This window comes from Schistocerca serialis, chromosome 4 (genome assembly GCF_023864345.2).
Source record: "Schistocerca serialis cubense isolate TAMUIC-IGC-003099 chromosome 4, iqSchSeri2.2, whole genome shotgun sequence".
Lineage (NCBI taxonomy): Eukaryota > Metazoa > Arthropoda > Insecta > Orthoptera > Acrididae > Schistocerca > Schistocerca serialis.
The window spans coordinates 75,582,768-75,598,048 of record NC_064641.1 but is presented as its reverse complement, the minus strand read 5'-3'; positions in this window follow the sequence as shown (position 1 = coordinate 75,598,048).

Sequence of the window (15,281 nt, the reverse complement as noted above, 5' to 3'; positions counted from 1 at the left end):
TTACCTGCAGGCCTAGCTTCTCTTGGGCAAGATTCATCACTAATTCATCTATATTCTCTGTGTTATTGTCATGAACTTTGACCAGTCTGAGATTATTGCACCTCTGATATTGTCCAAACTCATCACATTTCTCAATCAGCTTCTGGTTGAGTAGTTTTGCACTATCCTCAGTTCCTATTAACAATCTGTTCAGAGCACGGACCCCACTCACATTTGTCTCCAGTTTTCTGTATTTTGGCCATCACTGCTGCAATGACAGCATCAGTGATAGCCTGGACAACAAACCTGAGTGTATCCTGTTTATGAAGCTTGGTCCTTACCTAAGTCATGATGAGTGACACAATGTCGGCGACACCAGACGGTGCGGCTGCAACTCTCAGTGTCCGCTCAACCCCAGCTTTCTCACAAGACTGGCCATCGATGGTGGTGCACATTGTTCAGTTGTTTTCCATTTTAAATGCTGTTCAACATTACAGATTCTCCAAATGAAATGGTAATGTAACACTAAGCACTTGCCACATGAATCTTGCAATGTACAGAATAGCCTAACTGTTTAATAACGCATACAAACTACAGGTAAACTTGCAAGCCAAACTGACTTGCTTCACTCACTTGCTACCATTTTCCTATTATAAAAAATAAATAAGTACATAAGAACTTTATTTGTAGAAGGAATAGTAATGACTTCAAGCGCTATCCAGTATACAAATTTAGTCTGTCAGGATTGTTCACAAAATTTTTATCAGACTGAACTGTTAGGGATGTTTGCTTATAAAATGTTTATTTTTGAGCTGTAATTTACACATATTCATTAACTTACACTGTTATGCTGAACTGTTGATTTTTACTTAACTTTCTTGCTGATATTCAGTACTGAATTATCTGTTATGTTGGTGCAGGAGAGATGTCATCACTGTCTGGCCTCCGATTTTATTGCCACCAGTGCGGCCGGACATACAAGCACAAGGACAACCTGAGACGCCATTTGCGCTTGGAATGTGGAGGGACACGGCACTACACTTGCTTTGCTTGTTCGAGAAGCTTTAAACACAAGCATCATCTTACTGACCACCAACGTAAAGGAAGATGTGCAGAGTTAAATCAGAGTTTTTTTGCAAAATGATACTCAAGTTTAGCAATTTTTTTTATAAAAGATGTGTGTGTGTGTGTGTTATATTGAAAGAGAAGACAGTGATGGTGATATGCAATTGTAGCTTTTACATTTTACTAATACACTGTTGTTACAACTTTTTGTGTGCAATAGACATTGCTATTTGCATTTTGCAACAAAATATTTCAGGTAGGACACTTGAGAATATTGTAAGAAATTTGTAAACAAACCATGTTTCAAACACATTTTCTCTGCACCTGTAGTAGAGTTGCTTTCCATTGTATCAGTGTAGGTAATATATGTTCATAACAAATATTTTTTTGTCATATTGTAATGTGAAATTTTATTATTAAGTGTGGTGAATTTTATTTCATTAATGTACAAAATGAACCTGTAGATACTGCACATAAAATGTTTTACATTTGTGTCAATAACACTGTTTATGGCACACAAAACCTTCCCCTTTTTGTATTAACAAGGACTGGATTATGCAATAAAATGTGGCAAAAGCATTTATGTGAAGTTTGGGATGTGAATCATATTTAACACAAGAAAAACATTGTTCAATCACTTCCTAATTATTTCATACCACATTTTACAGAACATTACCAGCATTCAGATAACCCTTCACCAGTTTTATACATCTCTTGTGTAGTATGGGGTGCTGCTTCTTGATGCTGCCATAGGTTCATTTTGATGTTACTGCATCATTACATGGATAATATGAAATGGTTGAAATATGTCTTAGTGGTTCTTGTTTACAAAGGTTTTTGTTTCATATGCTAGATGTTCAGCAGCACACGTGTTATACAACGTAGAATTTATGTCTTCCAGTTATGCAACAGTTTGGTTGCGCAGGATAGCCATGCGGTCTGAGGCGCATTGTCACAGTCCGTGCGGTTTCCCCCATTGGAAGTTTGAGTCCCCCCTCAGGCATGGGTGTGTGTGTGTGTGTGTTTGTTGTCCATAGTGTAAGTTAGATTAAGTAGTGTGTAGGCTTAGCGACCGATGACCTCTGCAGTTTTGTCCCAAAAGATCTTACCACAAGTTTCCTATACAACACTTTACACTGTGACAAGGTATGTCTACATACTTGTTGTTGTGGTCTTCAGTCCTGAGACTGGTTTGATGCAGCTCTCCATGCTACTCTATCCTGTGCAAGCTCCTTCATCTCCCAGTACCTACTGCAACCTACATCCTTCTGAATCTGCTTAGTGTATCTACACTCCTGGAAATTGAAATAAGAACACCGTGAATTCATTGTCCCAGGAAGGGGAAACTTTATTGACACATTCCTGGGGTCAGATACATCACATGATCACACTGACAGAACCACAGGCACATAGACACAGGCAACAGAGCATGCACAATGTCGGCACTAGTACAGTGTATATCCACCTTTCGCAGCAATGCAGGCTGCTATTGTCCCATGGAGACGATCGTAGAGATGCTGGATGTAGTCCTGTGGAACGGCTTGCCATGCCATTTCCACCTGGCGCCTCAGTTGGACCAGCGTTCGTGCTGGACGTGCAGACCGCGTGAGACGACGCTTCATCCAGTCCCAAACATGCTCAATGGGGGACAGATCCGGAGATCTCGCTGGCCAGGGTAGTTGACTTACACCTTCTAGAGCACGTTGGGTGGCACGGGATACATGCGAACGTGCATTGTCCTGTTGGAACAGCAAGTTCCCTTGCCGGTCTAGGAATGGTAGAACGATGGGTTCGATGACGGTTTGGATGCACCGTGCACTATTCTGTGTCCCCTCGACGATCACCAGTGGTGTACGGCCAGTGTAGGAGATCGCTCCCCACACCATGATGCCGGGTGTTGGCCCTGTGTGCCTCGGTCGTATGCAGTCCTGATTGTGGCGCTCACCTGCACGGCGCCAAACACGCATACGACCATCATTGGCACCAAGGCAGAAGCGACTCTCATCGCTGAAGACGACACGTCTCCATTCGTCCCTCCATTCACGCCTGTCACGACACCACTGGAGGCGGGCTGCACGATGTTGGGGCGTGAGCGGAAGACGGCCTAACGGTGTGCGGGACCGTAGCCCAGCTTCATGGAGACGGTTGCGAATGGTCCTCGCCGATACCCCAGGAGCAACAGTGTCCCTAATTTGCTGGGAAGTGGCGGTGCGGTCCCCTACGGCACTGCGTAGGATCCTACGGTCTTGGCGTGCATCCGTGCGTCGCTGCGGTCCGGTCCCAGGTCGACGGGCACGTACACCTTCCGCCGACCACTGGCGACAACATCGATGTACTGTGGAGACCTCACGCCCCACGTGTTGAGCGATTCGGCGGTACGTCCACCCAGCCTCCCGCATGCCCACTATACGCCCTCGCTCAAAGTCCGTCAACTGCACATACGGTTCACGTCCACGCTGTCGCGGCATGCTACCAGTGTTAAAGACTGCGATGGAGCTCCGTATGCGACGGCAAACTGGCTGACACTGACGGCGGCGGTGCACAAATGCTGCGCAGCTAGCGCCATTCGACGGCCAACACCGCGGTTCCTGGTGTGTCCGCTGTGCCATGCGTGTGATCATTGCTTGTACAGCCCTCTCGCAGTGTCCGGAGCAAGTATGGTGGGTCTGACACACCGGTGTCAATGTGTTCTTTTTTCCATTTCCAGGAGTGTATCTCTTGGTCTCCCTCTACGATTTTTACCCTCCATGCTGCCCTCCAATGCTAAATTTGTGATCCCGTGATGCCTCAGAACATGTCCTACCAACCGATCCCTTCTTCTAGTCAAGTTGTGCCACAAACTTCTCTTCTCCCCAATCCTATTCAATACCTCCTCATTAGTTACGTGATCTATCCACATAATCTTCAACATTCTTCTGTAGCATCACATTTCAAAAGCTTCTATTCTCTTCTTGTCCAAACTATTTATCGCCCATGTTTCACTTCCATACATGGCTACACTCCATACAAATACTTTCAGAAACGACTTCCTGACACTTAAGTCTATATTCGATGTTAACAAATTTCTCTTCTTCAGAAATGCTTTCTTTGCCATTGCCAGTCTACATTTTATATCCTCTCTACTTCAACCATCATCAGTTATTTTGCTCCCCAAATAGCAAAACTCCTTTACTACTTTAAGTGTCTCATTTCCTAATCTAATTCCCTCAGCATCACCCGACTTAATTTGACTAGATTCCATTATCCTCATTTTGCTTTTGTTGATGTTCATCTTATATCCTCCTTTCAAGACACTGTCCATTCCGTTCAACTGCTCTTCCAAGTCCTTTGCCGTCTCTGACAGAATTACAATGTCATCGGCGAACCTCAAAGTTTTTATTTCTTCTCCCTGAATTTTAATACCTACTCCAAATTTTTCTTTTGTTTCCTTTACTGCTTGCTCAATATACAGATTGAATAACATCGGGGAGAGGCTACAACCCTGTCTCATTCCCTTCCCAACCACTGCTTCCCTTTCATGCCCCTTGACTCTTATAACTGCCAACTGGTTTCTGTACAAATTGTACATGCTGTTGAGACAAAATTCGGCCTATGACTGAAGTATGGCAGCATACAAATCGCCTCTATTTATATGGTTTTAAACAATTACTATCATTGTTACATATTGAATTTTGCATAGGAACAATTAAAATTTTTGCAAACATCTTCCCAAGTTACATAGACATTTACATGGAATAAATGTTAATAATTCCATACAATGGCAGGAAAGAATCCATTTCTATTAAGACAGTAAATTAAATGTTTTATGACTACAACATTATATTTTGTTAATTTGCATAAAGTAATTTATTGACATTTATTGACTCAAAGAAAAATCATACTAACATTTTCAGGTGTACAGAGTGATTAGTTTTATTGAATGAAAGGCCTAGATGCAATTAATTAATTTTTGTACAAGTAAAATTTACATTTGTATATGATCATAATTACAGTTCTATTTACTAACACCAATTAAAACATGAGTATGATTGATTATGACTGAAAAATCATTGCATCATATTTTCATTGGGGATTCGAATAATTTCTAGCTTCAAAACATAAAAATAGCTGTCTCTATATGAGTTGGAAATATTGGAACTTTAATCATTAATTACTCCACAATTACATTCCTACCAAGTTCCTGAAGGTTGTATTGTGTGTAAATTTTGATGATACATTAGTTTTTAATCCAACATGTTTCCTTCATTCCATTTACTGGTGAGACCCAATGTAAACAATGTCAAAAGTTTAATTAGTGTAACTTACTAATACGAGGGTCACTTCAAAAGAAATGCACACTATTTTTTTTAATCCATCTTTTATTCTACATGTTTGAAAGTTTTACAGTGTGTAGATATGTCATTTAGGAACAATATTTTCATTTCTCCACATAATTTCCATCCCTGTCAACTGCCTTGCGCCATCTGGAACCAGCGCCTGTATACTCGCACAGTGAAATCCTGGACCAACCCATTGGAGCCACTATTTGGCAGCGTGTGCAAGGGAGTCATCATCTTCAAACCTTGTTCCACAAAGAGAGTCTTTCAGTGTCGCAAAGAGATGATAGTCACATGGAGCCAGGTCATGACTGTAAGGCAGGTGTTTCAATGTTGTCCGTCTGAGTTTTGTGATCGCTTCCAAGGGTTTTTTGACTGACATGTGGCCGTGCATTGTCGTGCAACAGCAAAACACCCTGCTTTTGCCGATGTGGTTGAACACGACTCAGTCGAGCTTGAAGTTTCTTCAGTGTCATCACATATGCAACAGAATTTATGGTGGTTCCACTTGGCATGATGTCCACAAGCAAGAGTCCTTCAGAATCAACAAACACCATAGCCATAACATTTCCAGCAGAAGGTGTGGTTTTGAAATTTTTTTTCTTGGGTGAATTTGCATGATGCCACTCTATTGATTGCCTGTTCATCTCTGGTGAAAAATGATGGAGCCATGTTTCATCACCTGTCACAATTCTTCCAAGAAATTCATCTCCACCATTCTCAAACTGTTCCAAAAGTTCGCTGCATACCATTTTTCTTGTTTCTTTGTGAGCCACTGTCAACTTCCTGGGAACCCACCTGGCACAAACCTTTTTTAACACCAACACTTTCAGTATTCTGCAAACACTTCCTTCCCCTGTCCCAACATAGCATGACAATTCATTCACTGTGATGCGTCTGTCAGCAGTCACCAATTTGTTAATTCTCTGCACATTGTCTGGAATGTGTGCAGTCGAGGCCTGCTGCTGCGAGGACAATCCTCAATATTGCCATGCCCGCTTTAATCGTGTAACCTGCTTGCCCACTGACTAACTGTACTGCGATCGACAGCAGCATCTACATACACCTTTTTCAACCTCTTTTGGATGTTTCCCACTGCCTCATTTTCACAGCACAGGAATTCTACGACAGCACATTGCTTCTGACGAATGTCAAGTGTAGCAGCCATCTTCAAGACATGCTGTGATGGCGCCACTCATGGGAACAGGTTGAACTAAGTTTGAAATCAAACAGGAAGGATGTATCTACAGTGTAAAACTTTCACTCTTGCAGAATGAAAACTGTATTTTTACAAAAACAGTGTGCACTTCTTTTGGAGCGACCCTCGTATTACATATATGCCCTCTTCGAGAGAGTGGAGATGAGATTGGAATAGGATATAGGGTCCCAAGGGGTTGTGGTACTACAATTAACAGAGATAGTAATTTATTGGTGAACTGTGATTTATTCATTTCATTACATATGCTAATCATTTGGTTAGAGTACAGGAGGCACATCAGGATATAAAGCCATAGTTAAAAAGACGAAGTAATATTTAAACATTAATACAACTTTTTGTGAAAAGATTCTTTTACATATTCAAATAACAGGACAATTTATAAACCACGTCCTGCTGAAGTATTCATTTCATCATTCATGAAATCTTTCAGCTAAGTAGTAGCATCACTGAAGCAGAGTATCACGTAGATTTCTTTTTAGTGGATCTGCATTCATACTCAAAATGTTCTTGGCTTTTAATTGACTACAAATTTTCATTCCCATATACTGGGGAGTCTGAGCATATAAGTGTAAATGATGAGCAGGGAGAATTATAAGTGTGATCAAAGCAGTTCTCCTTGTATAATTCTAAATTGATACACAAAAAAGATAATATCATAGACATACAGGGAGGATACAGTTAATAATTTCAGATTTTTAAATAACAGACAACATTATTTTCTTGGATGCACAGCATACATTTCTAATAATACTTTTCTGTAATTTCAGTATGCACATTAAGTTACTTAAATTTCTCCTGAAAACAATACCGTAGCTTACAACTGACTGGAAGTAGCTATGGTACACAATTTTCCTTGTATCCATGTCAGTGGAATTCGCCAATATTTGCATAGCAAATGCAATGCTACATAGTTTGTTTACTAGATATTTGAAATGCTTGTTCCAATTTAAATTCTAGGTTTATCCTAAAAATTTCACAGACTCCACTTTTTCTGGATTTTGAATTTTATGGTTTATTTTAATTTCATGGGATGTTGACTGTTTCTTTCTGAATTGGATCACATGGGTTTTGAAATGTTCAGAGTTAATCCATTTAGATGAAACCATGTTTGTAAATGACCTATTGTATTGATGATGACAGGGATAGTTGCTGGCTCATGCTCCTCAACTGATACAAATGTGTTATCTGCAAATAAAACCAATGGGACCTTTGACAGAACCTTGAGGGACACCTTGTGTTACTGCCTTCTATTTGGAATAATAATTTGCTGCATTTTGTAGTGTTTCCTTTACTCGGAGTTCTGCCGTGAAAATATAAAATAGAAAATCTGATTGGGCTTGAATTTTGGTGGCTTCAGTTACGGATAAGGCGGACTTCATATTATTGATTGAGATAGTGCTGTAATCTGATTGGGCTTGAATTTTGGTAGTTTCAGTTACGGATAAGGCGGACTTCATATTAGTGATTGAGATAGTGCTGTCATTTGACCGTGCGTGGCAGACCGGGTCGGCAACACTACAAAAAGCGACTGTACGGAAATACCATCAGAAACTAGTGGAAATTTACCTTATAATCTTGTTAAAAACGCAGTACTAATTACAATATAGTCTTCATGGCTGTCATCCTAATTCCCTTGTAGGACGACCCATCTTTCACTTTTCTCCATCTGTTGAAAACTTCAAGTTGTCACTGTCATGATCAATTCACAGATTTGGCGATAACCACCTCGAATGACTATTGAAACAACCTTGCTTTGTAATATAATTTTAATTTCCACCCGAAAGCACATTCAACACACCGCGGAAAAATACATGTCTTTCGTATCAAGACAAGAGAGAGAGAGTAATCAATTAGCTGTTAAAAACAAAACCTACGCAAAAGTAAAAAAAGAGAACCAAATTATTTATAAAATTCTGTCGCTGGCGCAGCGCTCTTCTGCGTGCGCAATCGTGAATTATATCTTTGTATTGGCGGAGGCGCGGTAGTCAAAGTACCATTACAATGCCTCCTCTACTGACACGCTCCACAAGCGAGCGTGGCAGTATAGAAAATTTACATACATATATATGAGAAAATAAGAAATTTACATATTACAAAAAATATTTCTGAGCACACTTTTTGGTGTGTATCTTCTTTAGGAGTCGTAACTTGAAGAAAATCCAAAGTTTGTTCAATGTGTCAACACGAAATTGTGATCTCCAGCAGTTGAATTTTGGTGGCGTCCACCGGGGTATAAATGGTCAATGAGGGCACAGGAAACACCTCACTGCCCACGACAGGTGATGAGCTTGTCCTTTACACCAACCTGAAGACCTGCCGGCTTCCACTACACCATGCACTTCAAGGCATATTGCCACTACGTAAATATTTCTTGACCAGTGTTCCATCACGTTGGTTTCTTCTTTGCATTTTCAGTTCCATTTATATGAATCATGTGCTACATGCTCAAGTCCTTTGCAGTTCATTAACATCTCCTTAAAATATATTTCTTGATATAATAAGTTCATAAATATACAAATATTTACAATTTTATCATTACATGAGATATTTACATTGTTGTCATATAGTACATATACAGAGTTAAATGAAAAATATAGTAAATTTTTATGTTACATTCAATATCATTGTGCTGACATGTGAATTACATTACATTCAGATTGAAATATAGATTTTATTTATTTTATTTGTTAGCTCATTCTTTTTCCTTTCTTTCCTTTTTTTGTTCCTTTTCTTTTCGTTACACTTGCAACATTTTAAGATAATTGTGGCAACTCGCTAGAATATTCAACTTAAAATTCTTCTTGCCTCCTGGAATAAAATTTACACATATTTCAAGCTTCAAGACAGCCCTCTGTAGGAGGATAGGTTCATGGGATATTTGCTAACTACTTCATAAATACTAGTAATATTATCTCCTACAGTGGACTACACAAAATAAAATATGATAGACAAAATACATGTTTACTTAATATAATGTAAAATTTCCTATACCTAATACAGTTTCTGAATGTTGTGTCCCCACTATTGCTGTTTCTAAGAGCGGTGCCCGTCTATTACTGTTTCTAAGAGTGGTGCCCCTCTAAATATCTTAGGAGCCTACAAGTATGTATTTGAGTAGTTCATCTCCTTCCTTTCATGAGTATCAAGCAATATAAATAAATGTTTTACTTAATAAATAAATAAATCTTGTTAGATAATTGCTTTTTTTTTTTTTTTAGGTAGGGATGAGAGAGTGAGCCGCAACAGAGGACTGACGTTTTGTTTTCTCCTTTCTATTTAATGGTGCATTAGTTCAGTACAGTAGATGAGCTTTAATTATGCCATTAGATGACTGCTAAATATGTTCTCTTAAATAATTCTTCCAATCTGAAGTGTCAAGCCTACATAACTCCGAAAATTTCATTACAAGTTCCCATTAGATTAGTGTTAAAGTGTTATAGATTTAAATCCTCTGGTATATTTTCAACAGTGGCTGCTGTAAATAATTATTTCCACATAAATCTATACTTTCACCTTTAGTTATAAGAATATATAAGACATCACATAAGTTATTATCTCAAGCATACCAATCTTTCAATAAATAATATTCTTTCACTACTTTCATTCTGTATTCCATGAGTACATGTGACATAGCGTTCAAATCTAGTTTCTTTCCTCTCAACATATTCTCAATTACTCATAACATTCTCACCTATACAATATTCATTCTTCACAAAATAACATATACTTATTCCTCAGCATCATATATATATTTTCCTCTTATTCATCACCACTTACTTTTTACTTCAACAACAATAATAATAATAATAATACCCTTTTCTCATCTTATATTCCATTTACCTCTCTCCATATTACTATTTGTCCTCTTATTAAACTAAAATTACATTCACTCATCTCATTCAGTCACTCACATCACTCATATCAACATTACTATTATCACATGCCTCCTAAAGAAAATAATTCTGTTCAGTTCTCTGCCTCCTCTAATGTTTATATGCCTCAATAGCAACTCCTCTTATAACCAAATATCTTATTAGCTATTGGATGGTTCACATTGCTTTTTAGACTTACCTGCATTCATTAGATTGTAAGTATCTGTATAACTTCAATGTAGGCTCATCATAACTGTATATCATATTAATTATCTTCTTCTCATTAGCTAACATTTTACTGTATGTATTTTTTTCAAATGTCTGTGTGGATGTAGATCTCTGGGTTTATGTGTTAATGGATATTCTAATGAATAACAGCCAGGGTGTGGAATATTTGAAATTTGGTATGGTCCAGAGTATAAGACCTGCCATTTCCTGTTTAAATGTTTCAGTTTTTTGGGTTTAGGATGTGTTCTTAGTAAAACTAACTCATCAACTTGAAATGTTTGTGCTTTCCTGACACCTCTGTCATATTTCTGCTTTCTTTCCTTAGCTTTGTCACATAATGTTGTGTAAGCTTGTCTTACCTTTTCCTCTAAACTAACAGGATTTGTTGTTGCTGTAAATTTAGGTAGAGGGTCTGTCCATTCATTTCTTTCTGTTTCATCCATAATTAATTTGGTTGGTGTGCATCCAGTAGAAATGTGAGATAAATTGTTCACTGTTTGTTCAGATGGTGCTAGGTATTCTACCCATTTTGTGAGCTTCTGTGGTGTGTGTGTTCTCATAAACTGTCCAAATTCCCGAAATGTTCTTACTACTGGGTTTCCTGCCGCGTGAAATCTTGAAATTAAAATATGTTTAACATTCTGTTCTTCAATAAAAGTCTTCCATTTTAAACTGGTAAAATATGCTGCATTATCCGTGATCATAACTTCAGGTTTTCCTATTCTTACAAAATAGTCTGTTAAGAGACGTCTTGTAATAGCAGTGGTAGAAACTGAACAGAAAGGGTGTATTTCATTCCTCCACGTGCTTGTGGATAGGGTCCTGCAATATCTAAAGAAATTAGCTGTAATGGCCTCTTAGGTTGGATGCAATTCATTCATGCTTGTGCGATTAGAATATTTGGCTTTCTGACATATGATGCATTTCCTAATATTCCTCAATACTCTTCGCCTTAAATTTGGAAAATAGCAATATTGTATAATCTTATCTGTACATTTGGTTACACCATAGTGTCCCCAAGTTCTGTGTGTAAATAAAATAAAATCATCAACATGAGCTTCAGGTAAGCAAACACACCAATGTTGTGATTCAGGGTTTCGTCGGTGAAATAGTACTTCTTTGTGTAATGTGTAATATTTTTCAAGATGTGGGTCTGTTCCTGCACGTAATTTATTCTTTATCTGGATCCACCTGGGATCATTGTCCTGCAATATGGCTAACTTCCTGCACATGTTTTTGTAGTATGGTGCAAATGTACCGTCATACATGAGTAAAATTTTGAAATCTGATGTTTGTTCTGCCACATCTGAAAATTCTTGTAGGCCTTGTGGCAAATGAGATAGAGCATCGGCTATGATGTTGGATTCTCCTTTTATATATATAATATCAAAATCATATTCTTGTAGTGATGCACACCAGCGTGCAAGACGTGAGTGTAATATCTTGCATGATAGCAGGAAAGAAAGAGCTTGATGATCAGTATAAAGCTTAGTACGTTTTCCCCATAGAAAGTAGCGAAACTTGCGAAATGCCCATACTATGGCAAGTGTTTCGCGCTCGGTCACTGAATACAACTTTTCGCATTCAGTGAGCGTGCGGCTAGCAAAACTGATAGGTTTGATGACTGTTTGTTCATTTCTACATGAATTTGAAATAAAAATGCTCCGAGCCCATAGGCAAAAGTCTGACGTCATGTCAGGATGACACAACTCTGTCCATTTCCAAATATTATTTCTTTCGAGTAAAGATAGAAGATGTGGACTGTTAAGAAGGTGATAGGGTACAAATTTCCTGAAGAATGAAGATAGACCAAGAAATGCTTTCAGTTGTTTACGATTCTGTGGGGATGGAAAATTCTTAATTGCATCAATTTTTCTTGAGTCTGGATAAATGCCTTCAGTTGATATGATGTGACCAAGGAATTTGATTTCTCTCCTCCCTAATTTCGTCTTTGATAAATTGATAGTGAAACCTGCGTCAGAAAATTTAGTCAGAAGTTGCTTCAAAAGATTAACATGTTCTTCCCAAGTAGTGGTGGCAATGACAATGTCATCAACATAAACTGTGATTTGCGATAGCAATTGTGGTCCAAGAACAGCATCTAATGCTTCAATAAATACTCCAGCACTCACTCGTAGACCAAAGGGTAGAACACAAAGTTGATAACTACGTCCCTCACATAGAAATGCAGTGTATTTACGACTGTTTTTATGGAGGTTCACCTGCCAAAACGATGAGCGGAGGTCGATATTGGTTAAATACTGTACATTATGAAATTTTAAAAGTTGTTCTTCCAAATTTATAGGTCGTGTGTTGATTGGAATTATGACTTTGTTAATTTCTCGTGCGTCCAGCAGTAACCTTACACTACCATCCTCTTTATTAACTGCTAGGATCGGACTGCAATATGGTGAATGTGACCTTTCCATGATACCCCAAGCTTGCATTCTTTCAATCTCTTTCAAAACTGCGGGTTTCTTTGACCAAGGAATATTATAATATGTTCTACAGTATGTTTTGTGGGCACTTATGCAGTTTAGCAGGTACGGAAAAAATTTATCAATTTTTTTCAAAATTTTATCGATTATAGTCAAATTTGATACGCTGATTACGAATATGATATTTATTTTCGCCCCAGTCAATTATTTACATCAAAAAAATTGTTTTAAATTTTTTTGCGCAGCGCTGCCGATGACGCAACATTGCGTAATACACTAACTAATCAGTATTTTCAAATCGTAGGCGGCCGCTGCCGCGGCCGCATTCCAAAAAAAAAAAAAAAACTCCCAACCTAACCTCAAGTGGGCTACGCTACAGATCACTTTATTTATGAAAATACAAAGTACAATCACCAACAAACTTTACATATTCACCCACAAAGCTCTCCAAGCCAGATACATTTGGAATGAAAAATTTTTTCCGTACCTGCTAAACTGCATAAGTGCCGTTTTGTGTGGTTTAACATCCATCTCATAAGTATAGCCTCTAATAATTCCAGGTTTCTCCACAAATACCTCAGCAAATTGCTGCAAAACTTCAAGTAATTCAAGTTGTTCCTTCGTCAGATATTCAGATTCTGTGCATTTCTCATATAAATCATTAGGTTTAATTCCCTGAGATACAGCTTCATTAAAAGTTAAATCACATATGTTTGTTGCTGGTGGATACACAAAATGTAACTGTTCAAACTTATCTTGTTTACTATTTAAGTTTTTACCCTGTGTTAACTCTATTGTCAGTTGTTGTTGGTTTATGGTTAAATGACATTTCCCTTTTCCTAAATCTATGATTGCTTGATATTCATTCAAAAAGTCAATTCGTAATATGCAATGCATAACTAATTTATCTACTACCAGAAAACTGTAATTGAGTGGTATATTTGAAACTGTGAAGTTAATGAGAGCTTGAAATTTCACGTTCTTTGATTTGTTACCGGTGGCATTTATAATGTGACAATTCTGTACTGGCAATGTCCCCCCCACCTCCTCTGTCCTCTCCTTTAGGCACCCTCCCTCCCTCCCTTCCCTTCCCTCCTCTTTCCTTTCCCCCCTCCCTCCTCCCCTCTCCACCGGGCTTCCCTCCCCCTTCCTCCCTCCCCCTCTCTCCTTTGCCCATGGCATCTCTGCTCCCCCCTCTCCCATTCCCCTTCCCATTCCTCCTCCTCCACCTCCTCTCTTGGCAGGTCCCCGGACTCGTACACGCTCAGTGAACATTCGCGCGCCGGGGATCATCGCCGTCAGTGTTTCATATGTGTGCCTTCGTTTGTGTGTAGTGTTGTTCGCCGTCACGCCCCCACCGTTCACGTGCCGTCGCCATCATCCATGTTCTGTGCATCGTGTCGCCCAGTGTTTAGTGATGTTTCTCGTCTAGCGTGAACGGCTACATGTTTTATCGATTTTTAGTGTCTACATTTTTTGCCCACCGTTTTTACTGTCTACTCTGTGCCACCTTTATGTACTACATGTTGTAACACTCAAGGCTGAAGAGCGGCGTATTGTGCTGCTGCCAGCCCGCCTTTGTATAAGGTGTTAAAATCACAATAAAGAAAAAAAAAAAAAAAAAAAAAAATACTGGCAATGTTTGTATGTTCATTATTTGTTTGAGTTCATTATATAAGGACATTGAAATGACACTTGCTGCTGCTCCTGTATCTAACATTACTTCCACTTCATAACTACCAATCATAACTCGTGTTATAGCCTGAATAATCTTTGTTTTACTGGTACTATTAAAATCTACATCCTGATATAATTCTTTTTCTATTTTCTTACTGTCATCATATCGGAGAAAACAAATTGTCAGTTCCGTTGCGCTCTGCTCCCTATCGACCGTAACTCGAGCGCTTAGCTCGGTCATCGTTCGTTTTCCGGCAAATTCGGTTGTTGCTGCGGGTTGGGGTCATTGCCCAACTCAATAATATTTACATTTCTGTTGCGTGTCACCCAAGTATCAGCTGTTTGGTTGTTGACATTAACTCGCGTCGCATTGGGAGTTCCGTTAGGTAGGAATTGAGGGTTGCTCTATTGCATGTGTCGTGGCGGTGGTCCATTGTGATTTCCCCATACATTATTTCGCCCATGACTGTAACTGGTATTGTCATTA